Source organism: Pristiophorus japonicus, chromosome 9, assembly GCF_044704955.1.
Source record: "Pristiophorus japonicus isolate sPriJap1 chromosome 9, sPriJap1.hap1, whole genome shotgun sequence".
Classification (NCBI taxonomy): Eukaryota; Metazoa; Chordata; class Chondrichthyes; family Pristiophoridae; genus Pristiophorus; species Pristiophorus japonicus.
In genome coordinates, this window is record NC_091985.1 from 68368503 (window position 1) to 68384199 (window position 15697).

Here is a 15697-nt window from a genome sequence, read left to right on the forward strand (position 1 = left end):
AACTCAGTGGAGTACTTAGGGTACAGAGTAGACAAAGATGGTTTTCAAACCAAGGAAAAACTGGATGTAATCAGAAATGCACCCACTCCCAAGAATGTCACTGAACTTCGATCATTTTTGGGTCTTTTGAACTATTATGGGAAGTTCCTACCAAATTTGGCTACAGTGTTACATCCACTGAATGACCTATTGAAAAAACAGGTCTATTGGAAGTGGTCAAAAGAATGCGATACAGCATTCAAGGAGTGTAAAAGCAACTTGGTAGAGAGCACCATGTTAGTTCAACTATGACATATCTCAGGAGATCAAGCTAGCATGTGATGCCTCTCCATATGGAGTTGGGGCAGTAGTCTCTCATGTATTACGTAGTGGGGAGGAGAGACCAATTGCTTTTGCTTCACGCACTCTCAGTGCCAGTGAGCGTAATTATGCGCAAATTGAAAGGGAAGCTTTGGCATTAATTTTTGGGGTCAAGAAATTCTACAAATACTTGCATGGTCATAAGTTTACTCTAATTACAGACCATAAGCCCCTGACAGCAATCCTCCATCCAAAGCCCCCTGTTCCAACATTAGCTGCAGCCTGAATGCTGAGATGGGCTTTGATTTTGTCAGCATATACATATGATATTGAATACAGATGATCAGCTGATCACAGTAATGCTGATGCTATGTCCAGATTGCCTTCCCCATCACATGTTACACCCGATAGGGAAGAGGTGTTCTATTTTTCATACATCGATGAACTGCCAGTCACAGCTGAAGAGATTGGGAGGGCAACCAAATGTGCCCAAGTTATGTCAAAAGTGTATGAGTATATTGCAAACGGATGGCCAAACCAGGTAATAGACAAAGATATTTATCCATTCTTCATTCGTAAGAATGAATTATCAGTCGATAAAGATTGTATCATGTGGGCTGCAAGAGTGGTTATACCAAATAAATTCAGGTCCAAATTATTAGGAGACCGCCATGACCAGCACCTGGGAATGTGCTTGACCAAGAGTTTTGCAGCAGTAGCTAATGTAACACCACTTTTTTAAAAAGGAGGGAGAGAGAAACGGATAATTATAGACCGGTTAGCCTGACATCAGTAGTGGGGAAAATGTTGGAATCAATCATTAAGGATGAAATAGCAGTGCATTTGGAAAGCAGTGACAGGATCAGTCCAAGTCAGCGTGGATTTATGAAAGGGAAATCAAGCTTAACGAATCTTCTGTAATTTTTTGAGGATGTAACTAGCAGAGTGGACAAGGGAGAACCAGTGGCTGTGGTGTATTTGGACTTTCAAAAGGCTTTTGACAAGGTCCCGCACAAGAGATTGGTGTGCAAAGTCAAAGCGCATGGTATTTGGGGTAATGTACTGACGTGGATAGAGAACTGGTTGGCAGACAGGAAGCAGAGAGTCGGGATAAAGGGGTCCTTTTCAGAATGGCAGGCAGTGACTAGTGGAGTGCCGCAAAGCTCAGTGCTGGGACCCCAGCTCTTTACAATATACATTAATGATTTGGATGAAGGAATTAAGTGTAATATCTCCAAGTTTGCAGATGACACTAATCTGGGTGACGGTGTGAGCTGTGAGGGGGACGCTAAGAGGCTGCAGGGTGATTGGACAGGTTAGATGAGTGGGCAAATGCATGGCAGATGCAGTATAATGTGGATAAATGTGAGGTTATCCATTTTGGGGGCAAAAACATGAAGGCAGAATATTATCTGAATGGCAGCAGATTAGGAAAAGGGGAGGTGCAACGAGACCTGGGTGTCATGGTTCATCAGTCATTGAAGGTTGGCATGCAGGTACAACAGGCAGTGAAGAAGGAAAATGGTATGTTGCCCTTCATAGCTAGGGGATTTGAGTATAGGAGCAAGGAGGTCTTTCTGCAGTTGTACACGGACTTGGTGAGGCCTCACCTGGAATATTGTGTTCAGTTTTGGTCTCCTAATCTGAGGAAAGATGTTCTTGCTATTGAGAGAGTGCAGTGAAGGCTCACCAGACTAATTCCAGGGATGGCTGGACTGTCATATGAGGAGAGACTGGATCAACTGGGCCTTTATTCACTGGAGTTTAGAAGGATGAGAGAGGATCTCATAGAAATGTATAAGATTCTGATGGGACTGGACAGGTTAGATGCGGGAAGACTGTTCCCGATGTTGGGGAAGTCCAGAACCAGGGAACATAGTCTTAGGATAAGGGGTAGGCCATTTAGGACTGAGATGAGGAGAAACTTCTTCACTCAAGAGAGTTGTTAACCTGTGGAATTCCCTGCCGCAGAGACTTGTTGATGCCAGTTCATTGGATATATTCAAGAGGGAGTTAGATATGGCCCTCACGGCTAAAGGGATCAAGGGGTATGGAGAGAAAGCAGGAAAGGGGTACTGAGGGAATGATCAGCCATGATCTTATTGAATGGCGGTGCAGGCTTGAAGGGCAGAATGGGCGACTCCTGCACCTATTTTCTATGTTTCTAGGTACTTATGGTGGCCAGGTCTTGATAAAGGTATATAGTTCATCGTCAGTCAGTGTACAACATGTCAATCGGTAAGCAAGCAATCACCATCAGTACCATTACAGCCATGGAAATGGCCTCCCAGGGTGTGGCAAAGGCTACATATCGATTTTGCTGAGCTAGAAGGACAACAATTGTTCATTGTGATTGATAGCCATTCGAAGTGGGTCGAGCTGTTTCCAATGTGGAAAATAACAGCAAATAAAACATCAGACATTTTGCCTCCCAGAAGAAATTGTTTCGGATAATAGACCACAATTTTGTTCAGAAGAATTTGAACAATACACTAGCAAAAATGGTGTGAAACATACCAAGGTTCCACTGTACCACACTACTTCAAATGGTGCAGCAGAACGCACTGTACGAATTGTAAAACGTGCCCTCGTCAAACAAATGTTGGATCCAAATCCAAAGAAACGACAGTTGTCATTGGACCACAAATTGGCTAATTTTCTAATAACGCATCGTAATACTTCTCACAACTATTGGTGGAACACCAGCAGAGTTGTTTCTCAAACAACAGCCCGAACCCTGTTCTCGTTGTTAAAACCAAACTTGGCACAGTCCGTAGAAGAGACACAATTAAGACAGAAAGAGAATCATGATAGAGATAAAGTAAAAGAGAGAAGTGTGAAATTAAATCAGAAGGTGAGAGTGAAGAACCATCACCATAAATAGGTAAAGTGGTTACCAGGAAGAGTGGTGCAGATATGTGGTCCTCACACATATTTGTTCAAGATGTTTGATAATGGACAGGTTAGGTTTGTTCACATTGATCATATTTTACCCACAGACATGGAAGTAGTTGAAGGTGGGAGTGATTCAATTATTTCTGACTCATCAGATAGTTTTGATATACCAGTAGCATATCCTACATTCAATGTACTGGAAACAAATCCAAGAGAAAGTCAGAATTTAAGTCTGAGTCCGAGTCAGGAAAACAAACAGTCAGAAGTTAGAGAGAGTTCAAATGGAAATCAAGGGCATCCCTTGCAGGAAAACTTTCCTCAGGATCAGCCTCGAATGAGTTTAAATTTGACACCATGTTTGGAAGGTTCTGTTCGAGAGCGAAGGTATCCTCTTCGAAACAGAAAACAAATAGTTAACTTGATTTGTAAATATGGCAAAATAAGTCCATATCGTTTGTTATATATAACCATGCAAGTTATGTATGATGATTGTTTATTATAATAACTCTTCATTAAGGAGGGAGAAGTGTAATGTCTATAGCTCCACACTGTGAATACGTGTGTTACTACAGTTAGTGCTGTTTAATAAAGAGTGGGTCACCTGACCAGCAGGGGAAGTTTTCTGGAACCTGCAGCCATCTTCTCTGAAGATATGACAACGGTATAAGTCACATTTGCACCTGGGAGGGTTTTGGAAAATGGGCCAAATCTCGGCTCTGCTCAGTATTCCACTCCATTTGGACTGGACTATGAAATTCTGGACAGGGGTATGTGGGCAGATCTTCTGCTACGTCAAAGGGGCTTGACAGGGGAGTTTCCTGGATTCATTTGAAAATTCCTCCTTTTACGCACTTGAAAGGACTCAATAGAACTTGAGCCACTTGAGACTTGCTGTAATTTTCTTTGAGGCCATCTAAAGGCCCCAAACCTTCACTAGACTAAGGAAATCAATTCCTTCTCTAGTTGGAGTGTCTCCTGTGAGCCCATTTGGCCCTCTGGTGGGTTCTGCTGTACTTTTAGAAGGTGCAGATCAGCTCCAGCAGATGTAGCCACTGCTGATGTGCCTTTGCATGTGCGGGGATCTCATCCCAGCTTTGCAAATGTGCCTGAATCTCTAATCTTATGTAAGAGCAGATGGGATTTGCGCTCTGCTGCACATATGTCAATATGGAGGGGGGTCACATAAATTTCCAGATCAATGTATCTGGAAATTTATGTGACCCCCTATCTGTTAGGCATACAATGCAGATTGGCTCAAAAGTCCCATTGATTAAAAAATAGGGCCTAAAAATCTGCAATTGACACCTCACGACTTTGTTGCTCACCCTGGCAAATTTTCTGGAGTTGGAGGAGGTTTCTGAATTTGACTAATTCAATTGCATGAACAAACCATCCTCCATATTACAACATGCACAGAGTGCTGGTGCTACTGGCATACTCAAAGCAGCAGAATTGCCGGCTGTATATTTAACTAGCTCTATTAATTTGGTGTTATTTATAGGCAAATTTAGATTCAATGAACTAACAATTAATTAGTGTATAGCGTGCAGAAGGGTATTTGAAATATCCAAAGTTATTTTGTTAAGTAAAAATAGCAGCTGACAATTCCACTTGTCAAACTTCTGCAAATTTGATCCTTGCATGTAATTCAATTACTGCATTTGTATGACATGATATGCTCTTACGACCCATCTGTCAATGCTGTCTGTAACTTGAGTCCAGCCTCAGCAAGAGTGGACCTGTCAATCGGGGCACATTTCAACATATCAAGGGAGATAGAAATATATAAAAATTGAATAGCTGAAGGTTAAAGTAAGTTGGGTGAATGCTATTATGTGGGAATTCCCTTTGAAGGATTTACTTGCAAGAATTTTGGTAACCTTCTGATCGGTAAACTGATGCCAATGAAGGATCAGTAACCAAATTGTTAAGATTTAGAACTTGTATATTCTTCATAGAAAGAATGTAAGTAACTTGTGCTTGTAAGTAACACTAGTTTGTTCTCCTGTTAATCCCCAGCTAGAAATTCACTGTTAGAACAATTTAGAATGCAATATAAATGCTTTTTAAAAAACTGGGGTACCAAATTGGAGAGTGAAGGCCCATTGCATCGGACACCAGCAAGATTGAAATATTAAAAGAGCAAATGAGGTATATCAGGAAATAGTATTGGTTAACATAAGGTATGGGTTTAAAAATCCTTATAATTTTAAGAGCGTATGCATGGTCTTATTATCCATATTGGAAAGTTAGATGAAATGTACATTTCTGAAATTAAAGACAGATTTTGAGAAACAGAATATTAAGATAAATACAGATGTTTTATGGACAAAGGTGAGATAAAAGAATATTATACCTTGTATATGGCCAGCATCTTCTATTTGTAATATTACTAGAATGGTCTAGTTTTCATCATGTACAAAGGAGATGAACTTTTCCTTTTAATGAAAATCAGGAAAGTAGCTGTTTTTATTCCTAATTAATGACCTGTTCATGAGAATGCATGAACACGCTGCAGCAGGACCTACTCGACTGAAGTCGTCAGAACTGGAACCCATTAAGAAAAGGAAAGATTTGGTCGACATGATCAGACAGCTAGACCTTTGAGTCTCAATGCCTCAAGTGCTTCCTCAGCCTATTTCTCTACTGACTGGTTCTTTCATTTTAATCAGAAGCATGCTCAAAGTGTCATTGTGCTTGCTCTCTCAATCTGCATGGTTATAAAGGAGATTAGATCTGATAAAGAAACCAGCTGGTCAACATGCACTCCACTTTTCACTAAAGGCACTGTTTAAAGTTTGAGTGAGCCTTAGTTCAGTAGTAGCACTCTTGCCTCTGAGTTAGATAGCTGTGGGTACAATCTCCATGCCAGGACTTGACCACATAATATAGGTTGTAATTTCAGTGCTGTACTGTTAGAAATTAGGGATAATTAAAAATATATGGTTATGCAAATGAAACTGTGATGCAAATAATACTGTGTTTAAATGATTGTATGTTTCTGCTCAAAACAAGTAAGGGGTTAATGCATGCGTCTGTCTTACTGGAACTGTGGAAGGTTCAATTTCCTCAGAAAACTTGCGTTAGAATTTGAGACAGTGTTTTTAATTAGTTAGATTAGAGGATGCATGACATCCCACAGAGGGGCCCATAGCAGGACCTTGGCCATGCCAGGCTGAGCTGTCTGTTTTCTGTAAGTTTAGGATTTTGACTAGTCTTTAATTTGGCTAATGAAGGCCCAACCTTTGTTTCTTGCATTATTATTACTAACCATATTATAATGCTAAGGCAGAATTTGGAGTTTGATGAACAGAACTGCTTACGAAGATAATTAAAAGTTAATGGGGCCGAAATTCAGCTCCTAAAAAGGCCCGTTACCGCCAGAAAGCGGCAGCCAGGCGGTGGAGTCGAGCGACTGCTGACTTCCAGTCCAATGGCCGTTGCCAGCGAAATTCAGCTCGGGGGTTTTTCTGGTGGTCCCACTTCTGCCCCGCTACTGCCAACCATCCTAAGTGTGTCATCAATGGGCGCACCGCCAATCTCCTGCATCCCCGTGAAATTTAGCTGCAAAAATCATAAATGAACCGCGTGGTGTCCCCGACAGATTTTTCTGTCGGTGCACCTTGCTTTCAGTCTGTGAGCCATAGTAACGCAGCGGCCCTTCAAGGGAAGGCACACCGCCGTGGCTGGCATGTTTCTTTTTGCCAGCCGACTTCCCAATCGGCCGGAAAATTATGCCCCTAGGTTCGGCTGGGCTGCCAACGGGCAAACTCTTGGGTGCCAGGCCGAAACCCACCTGGTGACCCAGTGGGCCGAACCTAAGCAATCGCTGCTTCTCTCCCCTTTAAAATGAGGTGGAGACTCTGTCCCGCCTCCACTTCCTTCCCTCTAGAATACTTACTACTGCACTTCCGCCCCCATTATGACCGACTTCCGGTCCGCCTGATAAAAAACGACAAAGCGCTGAATTTCGCGAAAGAGGCCATCTCATCGGAGGCTGCAGTAAAAACGTTTTAAAAACATTTCAGGCGGGGCTGAATTTTGACCCCAATTAGTATAAAAGACATAGGGCTAGAACCTCCACTTTTTTTGCCTGCTTAACACCCTCTTAACACCCATTTTATCGCTGAAATGACGTATAACGCTCAGATATCACCCATTTTGGCACAAAATGGAAACTGACGGGCTTTCATTAGGAGACGTATCGCCAAGCCTTATTTTCCCAATGGGCTTAATGCCAAGAAAAAATATTACTGCCCGCCCACTTTTTTGGGGTGGAATCAGCAGGATGGGCGCATTCAACGCCCATAATATTGGCCAGCGTTAATTTCCGCACAGAATTAACGCCAAGATTCAATATTAGCGCCCGCCGACTGTTTTTGTTGTAAAGAGCATTTTTACCCAAACTAGCGGCCATGGAGATCGCCCATCGTCAATTTCACCACCTCGCACACATATCACCCACAATATCGCTCGCTCAAAAAACCGCCCACAAAAAGTGGAACTAACCGGGATGAATCACAGCGTTATGGATGCCATGTTGTAGATCACATGTCGTGTCCTTTAAAAGGTTGCTGTGCTTCAACCTCGGCGGAGTTCAGATGTACTCTGCAAATCGTTGGAGTTGATGTGAACATCTCTGAAAACATCTTGACCACACTGTGACCGATTGGAATTGAAGAGGTGTGCTCGTCAGGGCATTCCTTGTTTGTGTGCAATCGGTGGCAAACAGAGAGCTACTGCCATGGGGCCTGTCTATCTCACCCTCTCTTGGTGACCAAATACATGCAACAGACTCGACATCACCGAAGGAACGCTGCACTGCATTATGTGCCCAATATTCAAAGTGACAAACAGATGAGGAGGACCAGACATTACACCCCATCAAGTACAACGAGAAGCATTCTTACCTCGACTTGCCCGACACCACCTGCCTTCGGAGACCGCGCTTCCACAAAGCAGTTATCACTGAGGCATGCCAGCTGATAAGGGCAGACCTGCAGCCTGCCAGCACCATCAGAACAGCACTGTCCATCGAGGTCAAAGTCACCGTGGCACTGTCGTTCTATGCCTCGGGTTCTTTTCAGGCCACAGCTGGTGACATTTGATAACTTTCTCAGCATGCCACACATCGCTGCATTAGACAGGTCACTGAAGCCCTGTATGCAAGCAGGAGAGCCTTGATAGCTTCCCTATGACCAGGGAGGCACAGAGTGAGAGGGCGCCAGATTTCTCCAGAAGTGCAAACTTCCCCAAGGTGCAGGGAGCAATAGACTGTACTCACATCGCAATGAGGGCACCTTTTCAGGATGCTGAGGTTTTCAGGAACCGCAAGGGATTCCACTCCCTGAATGTCCAGCTGGTTGTCGACCACCAGCAAATTATATTGTCAGTGAATGCTCAATTTCCAGGCAGCAACCATGATGCGCACATCATGCGTGAGAGCACTGTATCTGACTTGTTTAACAATGAGCCACAAGGTCAATGCTGGATGCTTGGGGACAAAGGATATGGCTTCGCCACATGGCTGATGACCACCTTGCATGACACCCACACCGAGGCCAAGAGGCGATACAACGAGAGCCACAGAGCATGCAATTTCGTGGAGAAAACCATTGGAGTGCTGAAGCAACGCTTCAGATGCCTGGACCACTCAGGAGGCGAGCTCCAATTCCACCCTGAACAGGTAGCTCAATTCGTGGTGGTGTGCTCCAAGCTACACAACTTGGTTATCAGGACGGGACAAGAATTGCCTGATGAGTCTGGCAGTCCACCTCACCAGAGAGAGGAAGAGGAGGACGAGGAGGCGGACACTGACATCAGGCCAGACAATCAGGCTGATGCTGATGCCATGCCCCCGCGCCCCCTATAGACTGCATGAAAGGGCCCATGATGGCTGCAAGAGCCTTCCATCAGGAGCTCATCAATGATCGCTTTGCCTGAAAGAACATTGGTGTTATTTCTAAGGCTGACACACTGCTGGGTGTGCAGTCATACATCAATGGTGGGCATCACCTTGGTGACAGTTAAAGTTTATGTGATTGAAGTTTAGTGTGATTATACCCTTTGATGTTAAGGAATCACCAGCGTTTAATGGTGCAGCTATCTGAGCCAATGTGCTGCAAGGTTTTGTTAAATTAAAAACATTTAAACCGAACATTAGTCTGAAATCATCAGTATTTCTGTACAAACCAACCCTTCCCCCGCACCCCCCCGACCACCACCTCTCCACCCCATCTCTACCCCTTCCTCTTCCCCTCCTGACTCCAAGCCACCTGGCCGAGGTGCTCCTCAGGTGATGCGGGACCTCTGGGAGCCCTCTGCCACCAGTGTTCCTGGCTACCAGCTCCAGGGTCGCTCCATCCCTTCCATTTTATATGTTATTTGTTGGACAAAAACACGATGCCAACTATGTTCTTGGTGCTTAGTGGGCTTTTTGCTGCTCGTGAATCTCTGTCATGCCTCCCACAACAGCCAAACAAGCACACAACACAGCCACACACGCTTTCAGTCCCTCTCAGCTCCCTCTCTCCCTGTCTCCTCTTCTGCGCATGTCATGATGACCCTTGAGCTCCTGAATCGCAGGAATCAAGCATTGCCATGCTGTTGTTAAGGACGGCCACACTTTATGGCGGAAGGTCAGAAAAATGTAACGCTACCGCCCATTTGATATCGCTCGCGGTAACGTCCATTTTCAAAAATGTAAACTAGATGTTTTGAGAATGGGCGAGAGGCCGGCGATCTGAAAAGCCTTTTTTACTGCCCACGCCAGACATAATTCCCATTTTTGGGCGATAAGCACAATAGTGGGGGTTCTAGCTCCTAGAATAGAAGTATATTTATGGAAGTTAAAGTATCATCTCATGATTCAACAGTTTGTTAGATTAAGGGGAGATAGTTTGGATAGTAGGTAGTTAGGCAGACAAATCTAGCCTGGGGCCTTTGATTTAATGGCCCAAATTTGTGCCTGAGACATGCACCGGCTGGACCAAGGAGGACAAGACAGGATGAGATAATTGACTATAGCTTTGAGGGGGCAGGGCCAGATGAGATAAGAGGGTCCAAATGGATGGATTGCCCTTCAAAACGTATAAACAAAAAATGTGTAATTGTTGTGAAGACCCCTACTTGAACGAGAGTCTTCATTGGTAAGTTTAGACAAAGAACTCAACGTGCCATTGGGCACTGTGTTTTAAGGGGAACTTTTAGAGGTTAAATTGTCCTGTCCATTATTCTACCTGAGGCCCACCCCTAAAAAGTAAATAAAAGGAACAGCTAAAGAAATCTTAGGCAGACTGTGAGAAGCTCCCAAGAGTGGATCAGGTGGTCAAACACTTTTCCGAGAGTAGACCCATGCTGACCCTAGTCTAACACTCTTGAGTTATTCAGGAAGAGAGAGAGAGAGCGAGAGAGATACATGAGACAAGAAGGAGAACGAATAAGAAGAGTTGTTCGCACATGCCAGCCGTCTGTCCGATCGGGTCCGGTGCCAGCTATTTGTCACGGTCGTATGTTTTTGCTGTATAACTAGTGTGTTATATCTGTCCAAAACTCCGATTAAACACAATATACCTACCATAAAGGGGATGGAGTATAAAAGCAGGAAAGTCCTGCTACAGTTGTACAGGGTATTGGTGAGGCCACACCTGGAATACTGCGTGCAGTTTTGGTTTCCATATTTACGAAAAGATATACTTGCTTTGGAGGCAGTTCAGAGAAGGTTCATAGGTTGATTCCGGGGATGAGGGAGTTGACTTATGAGGAAAGGTTGAGTAGGTTGGGCCTCTACTCATTGGAATTCAGAAGAATGAGAGGTGATCTTATCGAAACGTATAAGATTATGAGGGGGCTTGACAAGGTGGATGCAGAGAGGATGTTCCCACTGATAGGTGAGACTAGAACTAGAGGGCATAACCTTAGGATAAGGGGCCGCCCATTTAAAACTGAGATGAGAAGAAATTTCTTTTCTCAGAGGATTGTAAATCTGTGGAATTCCGCTGCCTCAGAGAGCTGTGGAAGCTGGATAAATTTGAATAAATTTAAGACAGAGATAGACAGTTTCTTAAACGATAAGGGAATAAGGAGTTATGGAGAACGGGCAGAGAAGTGGACCTGAGTCCATGATCGGATCAGCCATGATCGTATTAAATGATGGAGCAGGCTCGAGGGGCCATATGGCCTACTCCTGTTCCTATTTCTTATGTTCTTATGTTCTTATATTGGTTTGCACTCAATCCTGATTGTTTGAAAGACCAGAAATAAGCAAATATCTAACAGTACTGATGGAATATTGCATTGTTGAAGGTGCTGTCATTTGGCTGAGATATTAAGCCGAGGCCTCATCTGCCTGTTCAGGATGATTCTAGATCCAAGGGACAAAAGCGGGCGAGTTCTCCCGATATCCTGGCCATCATTTATCCTTCATCCAACATCACTGAAACAGATTAACCAGCCAGTTATCTCATTGGCTGTTTGTAAGTCCATGCTGTACATAAATTGCCCACAAAACAACAGCGACGACATTTCAAAAGTACTTTATTGACTGCAAAGCACTTTGGCTTGTCCCGAGGGCTTGAAAGGCATTATATAAATGCAAGATTTTTTCTTTCGGATATGAATTAAAGTGCTGGTGAAAGAACAGAGTACATGTTGACTGTAAGAAACTTTAAAACACAGTCCTGGTTAAAATTAAACTGGCAGTGAGTGGAAAAACTGATAGGAAACGCCTTCAGAAACATTGCAACCCAGGATCATTGGGCAGGCAGCCATTGGGACCATTCAAGCTATTCGGTGCACCAAGGTTCAGTAACATAGGATACACTTGTACTTTCACATGTGATTTATGACAATGTGATTGCACAACATAGCTAACTCCCACACAGACCAGAGCACCTCTCAGGAAAGTCAGAGGAGCAGTGCAACCGAGCAGCACAACCTCCCCTCAGTTCTCCACAAAGGGCAATGCCCAAAGCATACAAGGTACAAGATCCACCATAATATTGGGAATGCTCTTAGCACCATCAGCTCCTCTAATCGCCACGGACTGTCATCAAATAATTCTGACTCCCAAACAGCAAGCTGTTTCCAACGTACTGCACAACATACTGACTCCCCTAGTTCATCAATGTGTACCTCTAAAAGAAATTTGGAACAAATTGTACTGCGACTGCATAAAATATATGTGTGTTTTTGCTTAAGAAAAAATTAAAAATTCAGAAGTTAAAAAAAAATACTTGAGATAAAGTAAGAAAATTAGCTTCAAAGATAGCAACTAAATTAATGTTATTGTTGCAGTTTTCAGATTTTTAAACGAGCTATTTGCTCAAATTCAGTGTCACTGGTCACTCCTGTAAGCATATTTTGCATCCCCTACGATCCAGTGTGCATTGTTTACTGCCTAATATCTAGTTAAACAATAGTAAGGTACAGGGATTGTAATGTGAAGTGTTGCTCTATAAGGTGGACACGGACAATGGTAGTGACGATTTTTGGGCGATGCAAGTGCCCTTAGACCTCCAAAATGGCATCTGCAGCGCGCGCGCACTCTTGTGTGGCCAATTGTGCCAGATGCCAAATTGGTGACGTTAACACACATAGTAAGCATCCGCCGGGAGTATGCAGAGCAGGCAGATCATGACGTCAATCGGCGGCAATGCGGATTTGATGCCAGCACTGCCATTTTGGAGCTCGATATTCAGCTAACGTCCTCTCTTAAGTTCGCACAGCTGAACACAGCTGAACCTGCCCCCACCCATCAGCACTATTTAAAGGGATCATCAACGATTTACAGGTTAGTTACTGGTTAATTTCTATAGGCTGTTGGCATGATTCTACAAGTATTTAGTTCTTTCTATAGTTCATTGTCGTTTTCTATAGGGAGCGATATGGCAGGTGCTGAAGAGCTGTTTACTGACTTCAAGGTTTCTACACAAACCACTTGCTGCCAGACATGGGTGCACTAGTAGGAATTCCCCTGGGAATACAGCATGACTTGGAGAATGAACAGAGGATTCGCCGAGCAGGACAAGCTGCTGGAAGAGGGAGGAGGAGGTGGGGGAGAAGTGCTCTCAGTAGGAGGCCATATCCGCCCAGGTTGTTCAAGAAGCAATTCTCCTATCTGAACCTCAGCGAGGAACAGTGTGTGAGATGTATGAGCTTCAGTAAGAACATCCTCACTGAAATCTGCCACCTGCTGTAGTCACAACTACAAACACAGCAGGGTGGGGACCACATTGAAGGCTGTGAAGGTGACTGCGGCGATTAAATTTTATGCGTCTGGCTCCTTCCAGGCTGGGGCTGGAGATATTTGCAACATTTCGCAGTTTGCCATCCACTGGTGTGTAAGGAGGCCAGTGAGATTCTGTATACAAAGAGAGCTGATTAAATGTAATTTTCTCTTGCCAGAGAGCAGCAGGTGGAGCGAGCATGCAGCTTCACTGGGATTGCAGGCTTCCCTTTGGTGCAGTGTGCCACTGACTGCACGCATGTTGCTTTGCAGAACCACATATCAAATATGACGTACCAGAACTGAAAGGGATTCCACTCCCTCAATGTCCAACTGTTGTACGACCATAGGCAGGGAATACAGGTCAATACCCGGTATCCTGGAAACAGTCCTGATGCCTTCATTCTGCGGCAGTACATTGTGCCAGCTGCATTTGAGCTACCTTGGCAAAACAAAGGGTGGCTACTGGGCGACAAGGGCTAACCGATGATGACATGGCTCATGACTCCAGTGCACAACCCATGCACATGATGCAGCATTTATACAGTGAAAGTCATGCTGCCACACGTAATATGATAGAGCAGACCATTGACGTATTGAATATACACCTCCGCTGACTGGGCCACTCTGGGGTGCCCTGCAGTACTCGGTAGAGTGGAGGGCATGAGGACACAGAATTGAGTGCAAACCAATATAAGAGCATAAGAACATAAAAAATAGGAGCAGGAGTACACCATATGGCCCCTCGAGCCTGCTCCGCCATTTAATACGGCTGATCCGATCATGGACTCAGGTCCACTTCCCTGCCTGCTCCCCATAACCGCCTATTCCCTTATCGGTTAAGAAACTGTCTATTTCTGTCTTAAATTTATTCAATGTCCCAGCTTCCACAGCTCTGAGGCAGTGAATTCCACAGATTTACAACCCTCTGAGAGAAGAAATTTCTCCTCATCTCAGTTTTAAATGGGCAGCCCCTTATTTTAAGATTATGCTCCCTAGTTTTGGTCTCCCCTATCAGTGGAAACATCCTCTCTGCATCCGCCTTGTCAAGCCCCCTCATAATCTTATATGTTTCGATAAGATCACCTTTCATTCTTCTGAATTCCAATGAGTAGAGGCCCAACCTACTCAACCTTTCCTCATAAGTCAAACCCTCATCTCCCGAATAAACCTAGTAAACCTTCTCTGAACTGCCTCCAAAGCAAGTATATCCTTTCTTAAATATGGAAATCAAAACTGCACGCAGTATTCCAGGTGTGGCCTCACCAATACCTTATATAGCTGTAGTAAGACTTCCCCGCTTTTATACTCCATCCCCTTTGCAATAAAAGCCAAGATTCCATTGGCCTTCCTGATCACTTACTGTACCTGCATACTAACCTTTTGTGTTTCATGCACAAGTACCCCCAGGTCCCACTGTACTGTAGCACTTTGCAATTTTTCTCCATTTAAATAATAACTTGCTCTTTGATTTTTTCTGCCAAGGTGCATGACCTCACACTTTCCAACATTATACTCCATCTGCCAAATTTTTGCCCACTCACTTAGCCTGTCCATGTCCTTTTGCAGATTTTTTGTGTCCTCCTCACATATTGCTTTTCCTCCCATCTTTATATCGTCAGCAAACTTGGCTATGTTACACTCGGTCCTTTCTTCCAAATCGTTAATATAGATTGTAAATAGTTGGGGTCCCAGCACTGATCCCTGCGGCACCCCACTAGTTACTGATTGCCAACCCAAGAATGAACCATTTATCCCGACTCTCTGTTTTCAGTTAGTCAGCTAATCCTCCATCCATGCTAATATATTACCCCCAACCCCATGAACTTTTATCTTGTGCAGTAACCTTTTATGTGGCAGCTTGTCAAATGCCTTCTGGAAGTCCAAATATACCAGATTCAGTGATTCCCCTTTATCCACCCTGTTTGTTACATCCTCAAAGAATTCCAGCAAATTTGTCAAACATGACTTCCCCTTCATAAATCCATGCGGTCTCTGCCTGACCGAAATATGCTTTCCCAAATGTTCTGCTACTGCTTCTTTAATAATGAACTCCAACATTTTCCCAACCACCGATGTTAGGCTAACTAGTCTATAGTTTCCTGCTTTTTGTCTGCTTCCTTTTTTAAATAATGGTGTTACATTTGCAGTTTTCCAATCTGCTGGGACCTCCCCACAATCCAGGGACTATTGGTAAATTACAACCAAAGCATCCACTATCCCTGCCGTTACTTCTCTTAAGATCCTAGGATGCAAGCCATCAGGTCCAGGGGATTT